We start from the raw sequence: 11,224 nt of genomic DNA on the forward strand, positions 1-11,224 counted from the left end.
GACCACGGGTTCACATTCCTGCTGGACTATGAGCTCACTGCATGACTCTGAGTCCTCCATTCACTCTTAGCTTAATCTGCCACACATAGTTATTTTGAGGATAAAGTAAGGGGGAGTATGTGTGCCATCCTGAGCTCCTTGAAGGAACAATGAATAAAAATGCAGGGGGGGGGAGAGAGAGAATTTTTAAAAATCACCAGTTATTTCCAATATATAGAAGCTCCCCTATCTGGGTGTTCAATGGTTATTACCCACTGTAGGCGATTAGGCAAGTAGGAATTTACAAGCTTGAAACAAGTGAACGGCAATATATTGTAACCCTTAATGCCTTTTTCCCTGTCAGAGATGTTTTTTCACTAATCTAGAGCTCTAAAATAATTCCTTATGAGCCTTGGCTGACCAGGTCTGGTGATGGGGTCCTCAGCATGGTCTAAGGTATCTTTTTACATTTCCCAACACTTAATTTCTTAATTGTACCCACCTGAACAGCAACGTATGTATGTATGTATGTATGTATGTATGTATGTATGTATGTAGAATCACAGCCTTCTAAATGATTCTATTTCATTCTACTTCCATGCCCACCTGCTGAAATGTGAAGCCAGTGGGCATGATAGGACATTTTCAGAGACACTTGAACTGTAGACATCCCCCCCGCCAAGTGAGGAACCCTAGATTGCCTTGTAACAGGTATTGCCAAAGTGGGCAATGGTCAAGGATGCTGGGAATTGTAGTCCAACAACATCAGGAGTGTACCAAGTTGGCTATTCCTGGCCTACAGCTAGATTCCTATGCAATCCCACCCTGACCTAGTTGGTAATTATCCCCCGTCTGTTGAAACTTACAAGTTTGGGGAAAGCCTTGTCAATTTCACCCATGTCTCCTCAGGGTTTGCATTAAAAACACACACACACAACTGAGCTATTACTATGTGTATTGCCACTGGTGTATATGTATAAGAAAAACATGCAAATGAAATTAGTGGGCTTTCTCATGGTCCTTGTCAGTTTTATTTCAAAAGGGAGGAAAAGCAATGGAAAAGGTGTTGAACAGATGCCCGTCACATTCATTCATTCATTCAAAAAGGAGGAATAGGAGGAATTGGGTTATAACTGTGAATGGTGACCATCAAAATAGTTCTGTCACACAGGGAAGAGAGCTTAAACTGTGAAAAAAGGCCATGCCAGAATGTGAACTTCTTTACTGGGAGGAGGGGAAAGTGGATGAGAGACTAAAAATGTGCTTTGTATAGAACACCACCTATTCACAAATGTTGTGCATTTTGCAAACTGCAAGCTGTAATTGTAAATCTACCTTCTTGCATAGCCAGTTTTTAAAAAACCCTAATAAAAATGCATTTCTGTCTTTCAGGCATGCTTTCAGTTGCACATCCACCATGGGAAAGAAGCTCAAAAGCTTCTTTAGTATACATGTGGTTTGACTGCACACACCCTTCCATATTCTCATTACCTTCATGGCAACGCACAACAATAAAAAGCTAAGAACATCATCTACACTAAGCAACAATCATTTTCCAGCTTGACACACCCTGTTACAGAGGTAACCCAAGCCACAATTTCCAAGGCTTGTTTATTCTTTGGCTTTCTTTTGTCACTGTATGCGATATGCCTAAGAAAAATGTAGCAGGACATATGACAAAAGCAAATGATATTCTGACCCTGATAGGAAGAGAGATTTTTCTGTGCTTGATCTTTGTACTTGTTTTAAAGCACAGGTGAGGGAGAAGAACAGATGGCACAAGGAGAGCCACAATTTTGCAAAGTTGTCTCAGAGTATAGTTGGCAGAACTTTGGTCTAAATCATGGGACAAGGTTATAGCTGAGTGGTAGAGCATCTGCTCTGCACATGCTCTTGGGTTCAGCCTCCAACATCTCTCCAGGTACGATTGGCAATTTATCATTCCAATCAATGTTAAGCAAATTCAGTTTTTCTTCAAACTTATCTCTCAATCTGCCTTCTCTTACTTGATTAGAGAAGTAATATTGACGGTATATGCTGTTCCCCACATCTTAGAAAGCCATAAATCTCTAGAGGTTAGTATGGAAAGTCTGCAGTTTTGACAAATTAGCATTCTACTATTGCCGTATTTTGAGGAGCAAAAAAGAGGCCACATTTGCCGACTTCTATTTTTAACTATGGATCGCTATGATGACTCTACCCATGAAAAAGAGGACATGTCCTGGAAAGAGAGGACATATGGCAACCCTAGTTAGCAAGTGGAGCTTATCAATGGTGTTGGCATGTTCTCAAAGAACAACTACATACACACATACCATTTGTGATAACTCTTCTTTATGTTTATAAATTAAACCACTGTGTTTCTTTATTATTAGATTATCAGATTTCTGGAGTCATATTTCTGCCCAGCTTGATAAACCTTACCATAGTTTTACACTCCTGATCTAACCATTCACACCAAACTACAAACCAAGCCTGTCATGCTGAAATCAGAGTTTAGAGAGTTGACATAAACACCGCCCTATTTCATTTTGCCCCATATCTCCTGCCGAAACCTACTTCAGTTCATTAACATTTCCTGTTACCACATACCAGAATGGTCCAAAATAACCCAGAAAGAAATTAAGGAAATGTCCCAGTAGCACCCACAAGAGCGTGCTTTATATACAATTGTATTTTTATGTACCTTGCCAAGATGTTGCTGCGTCACAGCCATTGTTCTGTAAGTTTCTAAAATTGAAGGGTTGGCTAGCAGAAGGTTAATGGAGCTGAATGGTGTCTTAATAGTCCTGGCAAATTTGCCAAGTATCCTTTGTTCTCCTTTGTGGGAAATTACAGGTAAACTGTTGACAACGGCTTGCAAATAGTGCGGCGTAGGGAACCGAGGTCTGCCAGATGTTGTTGGATTACAGATTTCATCAGCCCCAGCCAGTGTGGCCAGTGTTTAGGGATCATAGAATTGTAGAGATGGAAGGGATCCCAGGGGTCATCTAGACTCTGTAATGCAGGGTCACAGGTTGCCCATCTCTGAGACTCTTTTAGAAGGAGAGGGCTATTTTGGCACAGGGACATGCTCCCCACTTTTAGCTAAGGAATATGTCATCTAAGGCTGTGTTCACACGTCCGTTTACTGTGCATTCACTGTGTTTTAAGTGCTGAATTTTTAATCTGGGTTCACAGGAAATTTATCCAAAGTGCATATGCATCCTTTACTTTGTTACAAAATACTACAGTTTGAGGAAGTTGGGCTGATTTGAACAGCTGGCGGTGGGGAAGAACTGTGAAACACACTGGGGTGTTCACTGTGCTCTAAGTGGGATAATGTGAACACACCCTAGGAGTTTGTGAAGGAAGCAGGCTGGAAGTTAAGAGAGACTAAGAAAGGCACAGACACACAGAGCTGAATTCAGTGTCTGTGAGCATCTTACAGTGCTGTCTCTAGAGCTCCAGTGCATAGCTGTCAAATTACAGACTTGAAAATAAGGGACCAGCAGCCAAAATAAGGGACCTGCAGCCTCACCTGTTCCAGGCACTCCAGTCTTTCTGTCCTCCTGCAGTCTGGTCAAACTCATGCTGGTAGCTTCGAGAACCCTGTCTAACCAACTTTGTAACCAGAGTTTCAACTGAATAGAATCTGAATCACATGCACCACAAGGACTATGCAGCCTCAGCTTAAGATGGCTCCCCGGCCTGGCTTTGCACTGCAAAGTTTGCAGCAGCACGTGCAACAAAATGGCGTCCAGCATTCAAAAACCTCCTCAGCTTGCATTAACTAACCACACACAAGGCATGCAAGCTTCACCCCCCAGTCGTTCTTAGACTTATTGGGTGAGCAACACAGCCAAGCAACACAGTTGGAGCCTCCCTCCTCCCTGGCCGGCAGGGAGGGAGGGAGAGGAGCTGCTTCCTTTGAAATTTAAGGGACATCATTTAAGGGACATCTATCAATAAGGGACAGCAGCGGGACATGGCACTGGAATAAGGGACTGTCCCTTCAAATAAGGGACACTTGACAGCTATGTCCAGTGTAGAAGCAGTTGGCCATGGTTGTCTGCTGAAATGTTTAAGCCAGGGGACAGCAATCTTTTTCAGCCGAGGGCCAGTCCACCGTCCCTCAGACCATGTGGTGGGCCGGACTATATTTGGGTGTGGAGGGAGACATGAACAAATTCCTATGCCCCACAAATAACCCAGAGATGCATTTTAAATAAAAGCACACATTCTACTCATGTAAAAACACGCTGATACCCAGACTGTCCGCAGGCCGGATTGAGAAGGCGATTGGGCCGCATCCGGCCCCCAGGCCTTAGGTTGCCTACCTCTGATTTAAGCTGTGCCTTCACCTATGATGAATCTGCAGATTTGTAAATGGATGTGAATATTATGAAGTGCCAATAAGGCTCCTTCCAAGCGATCTCCTTCAAAATGTAAATAAAACTAGGTCATGCCCTAGCCCTGGAACATCTCACTTCTTGGAGAAGTGGAGTGAGTATAATAAATATACATATATAATTCTTGCCTTGATGTTATTAGACTTCACAAAACTCTCCTGTGCAATTTAAGTTGTAGACCTGAATCTTTCAAGGGCAGCAGAATTGCTAACCTCACAATTTGGAAACCGTGAAGCATATCCTTAAAAAAAAAATTATCAGGAGAGCTCAACAATATTGCAATTAGACAGCACAACCAGTTTTCTGTTAATTCTCTTCCCCAACATATTACTGCACATGCACCATACATTAAAAGCACATTCCTCCAAAGAATCTTGGAAGCTTAAATTTGTTAAGGATGCTGGGAATTATAGCTATGTTGAGCTAAAGTGCAGTTCCCAGAAAACTCTTTCTGGGTGTGTGTGCTTTAAATGTACAGTGTGTACTTCTGAGAACATGAGAAGTGGAGACATTAAAAAGTCAGAGGCTCCCGAGATGTAATGAGTCTGGCAAGCTTACAAAAACAGCCCACAGGAAACAGAACCCACAACAGGTATCAGCTTTAGAGTAGCAAAATGAAAAACCTCAACCCAAATAATACCTGACAGATTCAGGGGATGCCATTTCATGACATTTTGAAAGTCCAAATGACTTTTGGCATGATCAGGTAATGACAAGTGTTCTGGACTATTCCCAAAATTGCTTCTGCTACTCACTGTCACAGCAGGGTGGGACTGAAGCGACCATCCTCAGGTGGGAGCAAGTCAGGTCATTCCAGGGTTTTCCAGCCAGATGGTCTCAAAGCCTAATACAGAAGAACTTTGAATGTGGACTTGAGCAAGCAGCAGATGGGAAGGTGACCAAGGTAGCATCTGAGAACAAGCTCCTGCTTGTCTGTGTAATGAGTGCCAGTTTACAAGTGAAAAAAGAAGGGCAGAGTCCAGGTAGGGGAGAAGGAGGTTGGACAAAAGCACGCAGAGCAGGAGGTGGAGCTCATTTCCTGAAAAGCAGCTCTCTGGAAGAAGGAGTGCAGAAGTGGAATACAGCAGTTGAGAAAACAGCTATGCTATCTAGGCAAGGTGGCAATATTTTAAGATGCTGCATTAGTACCACACTGTGGGAAATGAGAGTTGCCTCCTCCTCAGTAGGATCTGCTGCCAAACACTCCCAGAGAATCCATTTTGATGGAAGTTCCAGATTGCTGTCTTGGGAGTTCAGAAGTTTCTCGGTAATTTCTAATGAGGCTTCTTCTCTTTGCCTTACTTTTGGTGCTCCCCTGAGACTGGTTGTTTTCATGCTCCACTAGAATTCCCAGTGGAATTCCTCAACCCCACCTTTGTTGAAATGTGCTAAGCAGAAATTCAGCCAGTGAAGCTTTTCATAGTATGTAGATGCAAAACTGGGTAAAGTTCCAGGCTGATGCATCCCATGAGATGCATGGTTCTAAGTACATGTCCACTTGCATTAGGAATACCATGGGAGGGAAGCAGCTGGAGGGAAGCAATTCACAGCAGGAAAATTAGTGATGGGGAAGGCTTATAATGCAACACTTCCCACCTGCTGTTTCTCTGCTAAAAATGGGATCATCCCCAAGCAGTTTTTCTTCAGAAAATAGTTGTTTCCAGATGAAGGTTTAATATTGCAAATGGGTTGTTCAGCCAGCACAAACTGGTTTTAGGTCAACAGGTTCTTTCAACTTACGAAATTACTCCCTGGAAAGGACAGATCCAGATTAAATCGGGAAATATGGGCTGTCATTTTGATACTAACAGCATTATGTGAACACTTATCCAGGCCGGCAGGGTTCAAAGGGCAGTGTAACCTCAACAAGCCCAGGTCAAGCACAGGGAATCAGTTTAACAGCAACAGGGTCCCCGAAAGAATCCTGGAAACTGTAATTTGTTAAGGATGCTGACCTTGCAGAGCTATAATTACCAGTATCCTTAGCAACTACAATTCACAAGATTCTTCATGCAAGTTAGCATGGTATAAGAATGCTTTAAAGGTATGGTGTGGATGATACAAACTGATGTGGAGACTAGGTCAGACAACAGTACAAGGTCAATAGTGCAGGGTCAAATTAATTACAGTGGTACCTCGGTTTACAAACTTAATCCGTTCCGGAAGTCTGTTCTTAAACCGAAACCATTCTTAAACCGAGGCACGCTTTCCCTAATGAGGCCTCCTGCCGCTGGTGCTCTTCCACCATTCAGATTCCGTTCTTAGACCAAGGTAAAGTTCGCAAACCAGGACACTACTTCCAGTTTTGCGGAGTTCGTAAACCGAATCGTTCATGAACAGGACTGTTCGTAAACAGAGGTACCACTGTAATTACTTTTACAATCCACTGATACTCAAACAAAGTGCAGTCAAACCTCGGTTGTCTAACGAATATGTTCCGGAAGCCTGTCCGGCTTCTAAAATGTTTGACAACTGAGGCATGGCTTCTGACTGGTTGCAAGAGCTTCATGCACTCAAATGGAAGCCAGGTTGGATGTTTAGTTTCCAAAAAGCATTACAGAACTGGAGCATTCACTTCTGGGTTTTCAGCATTCGAGAGCTGAAATGTTCAAAAATGGAGCCATTCGACAATCAAGGTTTGACTGTACAACACAGCCAGGAGGGGGAATTGGGGACAAGGTGCCAAAGTACCAGGAATCAGTCCTGTTGGCAGCAACAAGGCAGCTGAAGAGAGAGACCTCTCTGGTTTCCTAGACCACACCCTAACCCCAGTTACTGGTAGTGAAGGAGTTCCAGGGATTCCTTACTCATGAGCCATGCAAGAACTCTGAGCCTATCAATGCATGCTATGATATTGCTCTTCAAGCCCAGGCCTTTTGGCACCAGCGTTCTCCAGAATTGAAGCGTGGATCCAACACTTCCTCTGACAGCTTCATGGGTTCTTCAGTCAGAAGGCCCCTCAAGGGGATTCTCAGCACTCAAACCTGTGGGGTGTCCAGTTTGGCCTCTGACGTGTCAGTGTTTGGTACCAGGTCAGGGCTAGGCATGACAGCAGCTAAACTGACCCGGTGAAACAAATTCATTTCTGCTCTATGGAATGTCGTGTAGGAACCACAGCAATCAGTCAAGCCAAAGCTTGTGCAAAAATGCCATTGCTGAATCACCAAGCCTGTTGTTGTGAAAGTTACAGCCTGCTTGAATATTCTTGCAAAGGTCTTCCCATTTGGTACTCTCAGAGACAGAAAGAGGAAATTGCACAAGGCACAGATTGGACTTGCCTGATATACTTTGCTGTTACAAGTAATTGCATTATCCAAGGTGTGGCTCAAACACAAGCTTCCTTACTGAGAGTCCTCCATATTGGAGCAGCATTGTAATTAGGGGATTTTAGGCTCTGGAGACTTAATAGTTTTACAGCCCCAACCCCACCCGCTTTTAATGGTATTGCGTAAGTCACTGCAAAATTTGGTAAACAAGTTCTCAAATAGTTCAAACTTTACCTGACTTGAGAAACAGGAAGCCTCCTTGTCTGCATCTACAACAACAGCCCCTCTGTATGCCAAGCATGGCGTAACCCAAACCAATTCATATTTTCTCAGAAGGCACGCAAAAGAAAGATGGCTCTGAAGCAGAAAAGACTTAAATATTAGTCCCATAGTGCAGATGTGAAAGAGAGAAATACTCATGCCTAAGGCCACCTAGTAAGTCCTTGTGAACAATTGTTAAGAATGCACCACCTGGCTCCGTTTATACAAGAACAAACACCCTTGTACACTTAAGTGGATGACTCCCAAATAATTAAATACTTGTTGTGGGGTGGTGGGGGCGCCAGGTCAAGGACAGACCGGAGGAGGCCACCAGCAGCTACTGGAGGTCCTTGGGACTTACTGTAGTTCAGGAGATCTCAACACCACTGTGGGACATCATAGGAGCTGGTGGAAGAGGGACCACTGGAAGAGCAGAAAGACAGCACAGAACACCAGGAATACAGGGAAGAAGAGATCAAACAGCCTTCTAGCACAGAGGGAACTAGAACCCTGAAGGAACATGACTATTTGCTATCCCGACTCTCTGAGAGCCAGGAGGACGATTAGGAGGGCAGAACAACTGCCATGGCTGGTACAAAGGAGTGCAGGATTGAGAGCACATGACTCACCACCTGAAACCAATCAACACCTGGAACCAATGGAGTCAAAACTCAGGTGGTGAGTCTCCGCCCCCATCAACTAAGGGCTATATAAGAAGAGAGTAACTTACCAGGGTGGAGGCTTGCTTGACATGAAGGTTGTACAGGAAAGGGAGAGTAGCAGAGGCAACAGTGACAGAGGGAAGCGAGGCGAGTATTGCCTGAACAGCAGAGGTGTATGTGGGTCATGCCAGGATTTTGCTGTCATCCTGGACAGGAGGAGGATGCGAAAGCAAGGAAAACCATTGTTGCCAACATGTAGGGACCACCCGTGTAGCTAGCTGGTGTATAGGAGCCACCAGCTGTGCTGCTGGGACTGAACACCCCTGGAATCAGCATGGCACATAGGCTGCTGACCCTCAGCACAGAGTGCCTGTGGGACACTGCTTCAGGGCACATAGCTATAAACATCACTGTTATTGTACCTGTGCAAATGCAGAGTGTCACAACTGCAGCAAAGAAAATATGTGTATTTTACAGGATGTGTAAAGCTGCAATCTTCAAACATCTAAGCTTATTAGATAAAGGAAAGATCTATAGCTGTTAGCCGCAGCCCTCTGCATACCGACACATATACAAAAGCAATTAACTATACTGTAGACATAAAATATGAGCAACAAATCTTCCTGGTTCTAATTTCATTTACAGAGCAAAGCTGAAATCTGATTACTTCTGAAGCTTTTCCCTTTGTTCAAATCAATCACCTTTACAGGGTTGTTGTAAGGATAATCGCAAGATAATGTATCTGAAACACTTTGAACGTTGAAAAACAAGATATAAGTGCTAAGTAATGCCAAAATGGTATTTGTTCTTACTGGACTTCAAACCCATGTTATCAAACCAATAGATGGAATAATAGTTTGAACAAATAAATGGATTTTAGAGAAAATGGAGCAGGAGATTGCATAGTCTCTTTGCCCTTGCATAGAAGACAAATCAATTTTTTTAAAAGGAGGAAAGGTATTCTATCTCAAAAGAAGTATGTGTTAAAAATCGACATTGAAAGTTTACTTATTATGAGTTGCCCACATCTAAGGCAAATAGCATTATGTTTAAGAGGGATAAAGTGAGAACCTGGATCTCATCTCATCTCCTCCTACACTTATTTTTATCTTTTAGGTGGAGGCAACAAACAGAATTGTACTCAGAAAGAAGTCTCATTGAATTCAGTGAGGTTTACTCCCAGGTTACTGGAGTTAAGACTGCAGCCTAAATGAGGTGGATGCACATTTCAGCAAAAAATTATGGCATCTGCTAGACGAGACATGTGGCTTCTTTTTTTAAGTCATAAGACAAGGCCTGGGAGCCTTTGGCCCTGCAGATGTTGCTGAACTACACTCCCATCATCCCTGGTCAATGGCCATGCTGCTAGGGCTGATGGGAGTTGTAGTCCAGCAACATTTGGAGGGCCAAAGGCTCCACACCCGTCAAAATGGAAGGTCAGGCCATTTTTTCTCATTAGTTGGCAAACCTATCCCCATTAGGCTGCCTGCTTTAAGATGAAAATGTAGCTGAATGCTAGTAAAATTATTGCTCTTTAGGTGACCCTGAAGGCACAAACAATGGGAAACTGCCCTGGGTTACGACTTTATATATTTTTGTACTCTCTCTCAAATGAGGTTTTGCTTACGCTTACTACTTTAGCATGAACCCATAGGGGGAGGTGGTGATTAAGCTAGAAAGGAAAGTCTATATAAAATACCTGTTTAACCAGTGTAAGATAAGATTCTGCCTTTAAGTAGCTCCTCAAAAATGTTTTAGGACCTTTCTTCACCATCTGATCTGGGGGGTTGGGGGTTGTCGCCTTTGTTGTTCACTTGATGTGTGCAGCCCTCAGCTGCTCCCTCATGGATGCCTTTCTGTTGTGTGAGGATTTGGTGTTTTCATACAGCTGTATTAGTTGTCCCTTCCTCAGGAGGAATATATTTCCTGAAGCCAGCGATAGCTAGCAGAGACTTGCAGTCAAATATTTTCCCATCGGTATGTAACTTTGCTTTCTTCAGAACCTGCCAAGTTTGTTTTAAAAAGTACTTTGATATGTCCCAATCAGAACTTACTCAAGTTGTTCATCCCTTTACAAAACAAACCAATTCAGCTCACATTCAGTTCACAGTTCGAGTCCAGAAATTTTCTTTCTTTCTTTCTTTCTTTCTTTCTTTCTTTCTTTCTTTCCAGCATTCAGAATGTTACCAAGCTGCTGTACTTAAGTATACTTAAGACTAATAAAATATCAAAATTCAAACACAGTAGAATGTGAATGGTTTAATACATTTCCCCCAACAATAATGATCTTTGAGCTTAAAGGTCCAAAGAATCTAAACTCAAACGTTTTTTAAAAAAACAACAACATGTAAGAGAATGAATGTGAATATGAACTAGATACTGTACAAAGTTCTACCCAAAGCAAACTTATGTTTGGTTCACCTGGCAATTACGGGAACTACATGTTCAGTAGCAGTTCAGATTTTTTAATTAATTCAGTGAACTTTGTTAAACCAAATTGGTTCATTCCAAGCACTGATTTTCCTCACCTCTGCAGTCAGAGGCACCTTTTGAGATTTTGAATGCTCTGTTTCCTTGTAGTTGCACCTGGACTTTCTGTAAGGGGAGGAGTTTGAAATATACTCAGAGTCGCAAAGTGATTTCATGCTCTTATTCAGCTCATAGT

The 11,224-nt window shown here is 42.9% G+C and overlaps 1 protein-coding gene across 1 annotated transcript in view; it reads right to left on the bottom strand.

Moving 5' to 3' along the window:
- GPR160 (G protein-coupled receptor 160) overlaps nucleotides 1-5,330 on the bottom strand; it is a 31,238-nt gene extending 25,908 nt beyond the window's left edge. The window contains exon 1 of the mRNA XM_083442396.1: nucleotides 5,126-5,330. The gene's annotated coding sequence lies outside the window, so the exon portion shown is untranslated. The remainder of the gene's footprint in view (nucleotides 1-5,125) is intronic.
- Between the last annotated feature and the right edge of the window lie 5,894 nt (nucleotides 5,331-11,224).

This window comes from Podarcis tiliguerta (assembly GCF_965153285.1).
Source record: "Podarcis tiliguerta genome assembly, chromosome: 5".
In the NCBI taxonomy this organism is placed as follows: domain Eukaryota; kingdom Metazoa; phylum Chordata; class Lepidosauria; order Squamata; family Lacertidae; genus Podarcis; species Podarcis tiliguerta.